This window comes from Capra hircus, chromosome 6 (genome assembly GCF_001704415.2).
Source record: "Capra hircus breed San Clemente chromosome 6, ASM170441v1, whole genome shotgun sequence".
NCBI classification, from domain to species: Eukaryota; Metazoa; Chordata; class Mammalia; order Artiodactyla; family Bovidae; genus Capra; species Capra hircus.
The window spans coordinates 102,878,170-102,884,642 of record NC_030813.1 but is presented as its reverse complement, the minus strand read 5'-3'; positions in this window follow the sequence as shown (position 1 = coordinate 102,884,642).

The window sequence follows — 6,473 nt, the reverse complement described above, 5'->3', positions numbered from 1 at the left end:
GTTCTTGCGGTAAAGAACCCATCTGCCAGTGCAGGAGACATAAGAGACAAAGATTCAATCTCTAGGTCAGGGAGAGACCCCGGAGGAGAGCAAGACAGCCGGCTCCAGTATTCTTGCCTGGAGAATCCCATGGACAGAGGAGCCTGGTAGGCTACAGTCCATAGGGTTGCATAAAGTTGGACAGGACTGAAGCAACTTAACGCACACACTCACACACACACACGTGTTCAGAAAGGTAGCAACATTGACACGCGTTTTGTTTTGTTCCCATGAAAGTCTTGTTTCAACTCAACGCCGAGAACTGGAGTGACAGACCAATTCAAGAACACCAAGCCACAGGGGTTTCCTCTAAGAATCTTTCACCAATGCTTTTCTAATCCTCAGCCCAACTGGCAGAGTGAAGGCTTATAATCAAAAAGCAACTAGAGAATACCGCCTCTTTATTCACTCGGCCTGTTTGCTCCTGTGTGTTTTTAAGAGGCCGCGGACGGTAATACTTAACAAAACCAGAAGGCAGGGCTATTATTTCTAAATTGTATATAAACCTGTATTCTAGGAAGAACTCTCTAATTCTTGATCCTGATATGCTGCAAAGGAGGAATCACTGGGGATACCATCAGAGCAAAGCCGATCTGTTCTCAAGCCCACGGGTTCACTCAGAGGGGCCTGAACACCTGTGTCTGTGAGTGAAACCCCATGTACACGAGTGAGCCTTGATGGAGTCATAATACGTGTGTGAGATTGTTTTTCATGTAATGTCTGATGGAGGCAGTTGGTAATGCAATGCAAGTACGGGAATAATGACTTTTAATTTATCCCTCATCTTGTTCCACAAAAATGAAAATGTTTTTATTGTGAAAAGATGACACAAACATGAGATAGAGGGTGAAACAAAAGCCTGGGTAAGCCCAGGGTGGAGTCCACCTGCAGTACAGGAGAGGCAGGAGACACAGGTTCGATCCCAGTGTGGTCAGGAAGATCTCCCTGGAGGAGAGCATGGCAACCCACTCCGGTATTCTTGCCTGGAGAATCCCATGGACAGAAGAGCCTGGAGGGCTGCAGTCCAGAGGGTTACAAAGAGTCGGACCCGACTAACGCGACTGGTCACACATGCACACGTGAAAGACCACCCAACTCGGTATCCTCTCAAGCCTGGCCTCATCCCTTCCCCACCTGCATCTACACTTCAGCTCTCCTGGAATTTATCTTCCAGTTGCCAGGATGCTCGATGCTGCTCCCTTCTGGTCAGGAATGCCAGCACCCCACCCCTCCAACCCCACCCCTGCACCTCTGGTCATTCCTACTCATCCGCAGGTCCAAAGGGCACGTCTTCAAATTAAGTCCAGTACCCCTGTTACACATGTCATGCTATAATGCTTCCTTTTCTTCATCGCCCTTTTCAGTTTACACACTGACCTGTGTGATTAATGAATATCTGTCCCCTCCACTAAGCTGTAGGCTTCATGAGGACAGAAATCCTCTACTTGCACTCCCCATCACAGCTGGCACAGAAGGGGCGCTTCATAGATACCTGTTGGATAAAAGAAGCCTCCTGGGAGTCAAAGGAAAGAGAGAAAGATGATACATTAAAGCATTTACAAAGTCAATGAGGAAAAGCAAACAAGTTTTCCAGGCAAAACACAGCTTTTCCTATGTTCTGAGTTTTGAGTAAATTTTCTCCCATAGGCCCTCAAAAACAGAGCATTGTGTGAATTTGCAGGATTGCCGGCAAATCTTTATGTTGATATAATAATACATTTTAAACAGCTGTCTCTTAAAGTATCTCTCAATATAGGCCTCTGCATGCATGCAAAGTCGCTTCGGTCATGTCCAACTCTTTGTGACCCTATGGACTACAGTCTGCCAGGTTCCTTTGTCCATGGGATTCTCCAGGCAGAAATACTAGAGTGGGTTTCCATGCCTCCTCCCTACCTGGGGATCAAACTCACATTTCCCTGCATCTCCTGCATTGCAGGTGGATTCTTTACCCACTGAGCCACCTGGGAAGCCCAGTACATATATACCCCTTCTTTTTTTAATTGTCTTCCCATTTAGGTCACCACAGAGCATTGAGTAGAGTGCCCTGTGCTATACAGTAAGCTCTTATTAATTATCTATTTTATACAGAGCAGTGTATATATGTCAATCCCAATCTCCCAGTTCATCCCACCCCACCCCATCCCCCCTTTCATGTGCTTATATTTGTCAATATAAATAATTCTTAAGGGAGCAGAACAAGGTGACCTATGAGTGCAGGTTTCTCAGGGTTCTGGCTTAATGCAGAGGTAACATAACGTCAGTGAAACTGAGAGAGAGGGTTGCCTGTCCTTCGGGTCCTCTTCCCACAAATATTTCTTGCAGTCAGGATTAAAGTGTAAATAGACAGCAGAGAGCTGAAGGTAATATTCTCTGTGAACATAGAAAGGGCAAACCCACACTCATCCTCTGATGCTCAGCTGGAAGGAGTATGATTATTCAGTTGACTGTTGCTCCGAAGGAAGCATGCGTTCACCTGGAGAATTCTTCAGTTCCTCTCATTTGTTTGTGAAAGATGACAGTGGTTCATACTCCCCTCTTGTGGCCACTTCCAAGTTTACTGGCTTTCAGGCATACTACAGGAGCATAGTAAGGCAAATGAGAAATCATATTCCTTTTCTCAAGTCAGGTAATCTTGGAATCACCCCATCAATCATTCTAGAATGTCAGACCAATTTTTTTTTAAGTGGCAGGATGTTTAACAGCATCTTAAAGCAACATTTGAGTTAAAACTGGCCGAAGATTTGATGAAAATACATGAGAGGTCTGATCATTCCTTGTATATTACCCTTCCTTAATTACATTTGGCTTATTTCAATTTGGGCTTCCTAGGTGGTGCAATGGTAAAGAGTCTGCCTGTCAGTGCAGGAGATGCAAGTTCGATCCCTGGGTCAGGAAGATCCCCTGGAAGAGGAAACGGCAACCCACTCGAGTATTCTTGCTTGGGAAATCCCATGGACAGAGGAGCCTGGTGGGCTACAGTCCATGGGGTCACAAAGGGTTGGACACAACTGAGAGACTGAGAAAATGAGTATTTATATCTCAGTTTAGTCCCTTTAAGTGGCACAGGAGTCAATTTGGAATTTGGGGAGGGAAATCAGAAGGAATGGCCTAGTGGATGAAGCAATTGCGTCACAAATGCTCATATTACAAATGTTTATTGAGTACTTGACCCTGTAGGGCATCGTGGAAGTCACTCAGTCGTATCTGACTCTGCGACCCCATGAACTGTAGCCTACCAGGCTCCTCTGTCCATGGAATTTCCCAGGCGAGAATACTGGAGTGGGTTGCATTCTCTTCTACAGGGGATCTTCCCAACCCAGGGATCAAACCTGGGTCTCCGGCATTGCAGACAGATGCTTTACCATCTGAGCCACCAGGGAAGCCTGAGGTTACATTTAAAAAATAATCCTTGCTTTAAAATATTACCCAGTAGGAGAGATACCCTGGTGGCTTAGGTGGTAAAGAGTCTGCCTGCAAAGTGGGAGACTCAGGTTCGATCCTTGGATCCAGAAGATACCCTGGAGAAGGAAATGGCAGTCCACTCCAGTATTCTTGCCTGGGAAATCCCATGGATGGAAGAATCTGGAGGGTTACAGTCGGACACAACTGAGTGAATTCGCTTTCACTTTCAGGGGAGACAGGGACTTATATACATATAACTGTGTCACATGATGAAAAGTGATAGATTCCAAAGAAAAAAATTAAATTAATACTCTCTTCCCCTCTGACACAGGACAATACCAGAGATGAGAAGTGTTAGGGGCACAGTAATATGCTACGTCTTCTGAACCAACACATTCTAGTGCAGGACAAATATGGACAAAGCATTTACTCTGCATCAGATCTTCTAAGCATCTTATCAAATATAGTATGCTATTCACTCCACACCCATTAGGATGGCTGCTATCCAAAAAGAAAATAACAGAGACTTCCCTGGTGGTTCAGTGGTTAAGACCCTGCAGTCCCAGTGCAGGGGGCCCAGGTTCGATCCTTGGTCAAGGAATATCTCACCTGCACTGTTAAACAGCCAAAAATAAAAAAGTTAATAAATTTTTTAAAGTGTGCAATTCTCTTTTTTAAAAAGAAAGGAAAAAAATAAAAAAAAAAGAAAGGAAGTGTTTGGAAGGATGTGGGTAAATTGGAATCCTTGTGTACTATTGTTGAGAATGTAAAATGGAATACCTACTGTGGAAAACAGTATGGCAATTTCATTCCTCAAAAATACAGAAATAAAATTGAATTACCGTATCAGCCAGCAGTTCTACTTCTGACTATATTACCAAAGTAATTGAAAGCAGGGATCAAAGAGATATTTGTATATCCATGTTCATAGCTATAAAAATAAACAATAATAAAAATGTGGAAATAACCCAAGTGTCCATTGACAGATGCACAGATAAATGAAAATGTGATACAGATGTTCAGCAGAATATTATCCAGCCATAAAAAGGAAGGAAATTGCGACATATGTGCCGACATGGATGAACCTTGAGGACGTTATGCTAAGTGAATTAAGTCAGTTACAAAAAAAAACACAGTTACCACTGTGCAATTCCATTCATATGAGTTACTTAGAGTAGTCAGAACTGTACAGACAGAAAGTAGAATAGTAGTTCCAGGACTCTGAGGGATGAGAAGGGATAGGGGGCTATTGTTTAATGGGTAGAGGGTTTCAGTTTTACATGATGGAGAGTTATGGTGATGGATGGCCTAAAAAGTATTGAAAGTGTTAGTCACTGAGTCTGACTCTTTGCGACCCCATGGACTCTAGCCCGCCAGGCTCCTCTGTCCATGGGATTTCCCAGGCAAAAATACTGCCATTCCCTTCTCCAGGGGATCTTCCCAACCCAGGGATCGAACCCAGTTTTCCTGCACTGCAGGTGAATTCCTTACTGTCTGAAAGTGAAAGTCACTCAATCCTGTCCGACTCTTTGCGACCCCATAGACTATACAGTCCATGGAATTCTCCAGGCCAGAATACTGGAGTGGGTAGTCATTCCCTTTGGTCAATATTTGATGAGCACATAAAGTTTCAGATTTCTGACTTATCTTTAAAACAATAAAATTATCTGGCAACACTGGACATTTATTCCCCCATGGGAATAAGAATGCAGTAGTAGAACGACAGATGACCGTTTTTAGATCAGGGGTCCCCAACCTCCAAAATCTAATGCCTGATGATCTTAGGTGGAGCTGATGTAATCATAATGTAAATAAGATGCACAGTAAATATAATGTGCTTGAATCATCCCCCAACCATCCCCCAACCCTGGTCCATGGAAAAATTGTCTTGCATGAAGCTGGTCCCTGGTGCCAAAAAAGGTTGGGGACCGCTGCTTTAGATGGATCATACTTTACAGTTCCCAAGTCCCAAGCACTTCCTCTTGTCCTCCTGACACAGGGCCCAATGTCAGCTGCCAGTCATCATTATCCTGAGTGTGTTGCTTTCTTGCTTCTGACCTTCTCCATTCTTGTGTCCTCCCTGGCCCCTGTGGGCAATTACATCTGTGAATGTGGGTCCAGAGGGAGAGAGGAGTTGGCTGTGAGGTGACCAGTTCTTCCCATCAGGAAGGTGATCACAGGAATGAAGAAGAAGGTCATGTGCTAAAAATACTTATCCTGCTGTTTTTCACTGAATCTCAAACTATTAACGTATAACCTAAGAAAAGCTGACAAAATGGAACAAAAAACTTATAATTATGAAAAATTTGACTACATTTCTTCAGAAAAGCAACTATAATGTTTTCAGAAAGTTTTCTGACCTTGTTCCTTTATATAAGTTTTAGAGTAATGAATGCTGTTAGATATTGGAAAAGGTGTATGGATTCATTACATATTCTAATGTGTTGTCTATAGATTATAAGATAAAATCAAGCATGTGCCTGCTGATACTTTTTAAGTTGACCTGTCTTTATACTTAGAAATGTCTCTTAATAGTAGGCTTTCCTGGTGGCTCAGATGGTAAAGAATCTGCCTGCAATGCAGGGAACCTGTGTTCAATCCCTGGGTTGGGAAGATACCCTGAAGGAAATGGCAACCCACTCCAGAATTCTTGCCTGGAGAATTCCATGGATAGAAGAGCCTGGCAGGCTACAGTCCATGGGGTCACAAAGAGATGGACATGACTGACTATCACTCACATATATTAAAAAGAGTTCAACAGGAAAACATAAAAGACTCAATCTCTCCAACCATGAATTATTATAGTCAATTGAGTGTGTATGTGTGTGTGTGTGTGTGTGTGTGTGTGCACGCACTGTCATGTCTCACTCTTTGCAGCCTCATGTACTGTATTGTAACCTGCCAGATTCCTCTGTTCATGGAATTTTCCAGGCAAGAATACTGGAGTGGGTTGCCATTTCCTACTCTAAGGGATCTTCCTGAGTCAGGGGTTGAACCCACGTCTCCTTTTTGGCACGTGGATTCTTTACTAC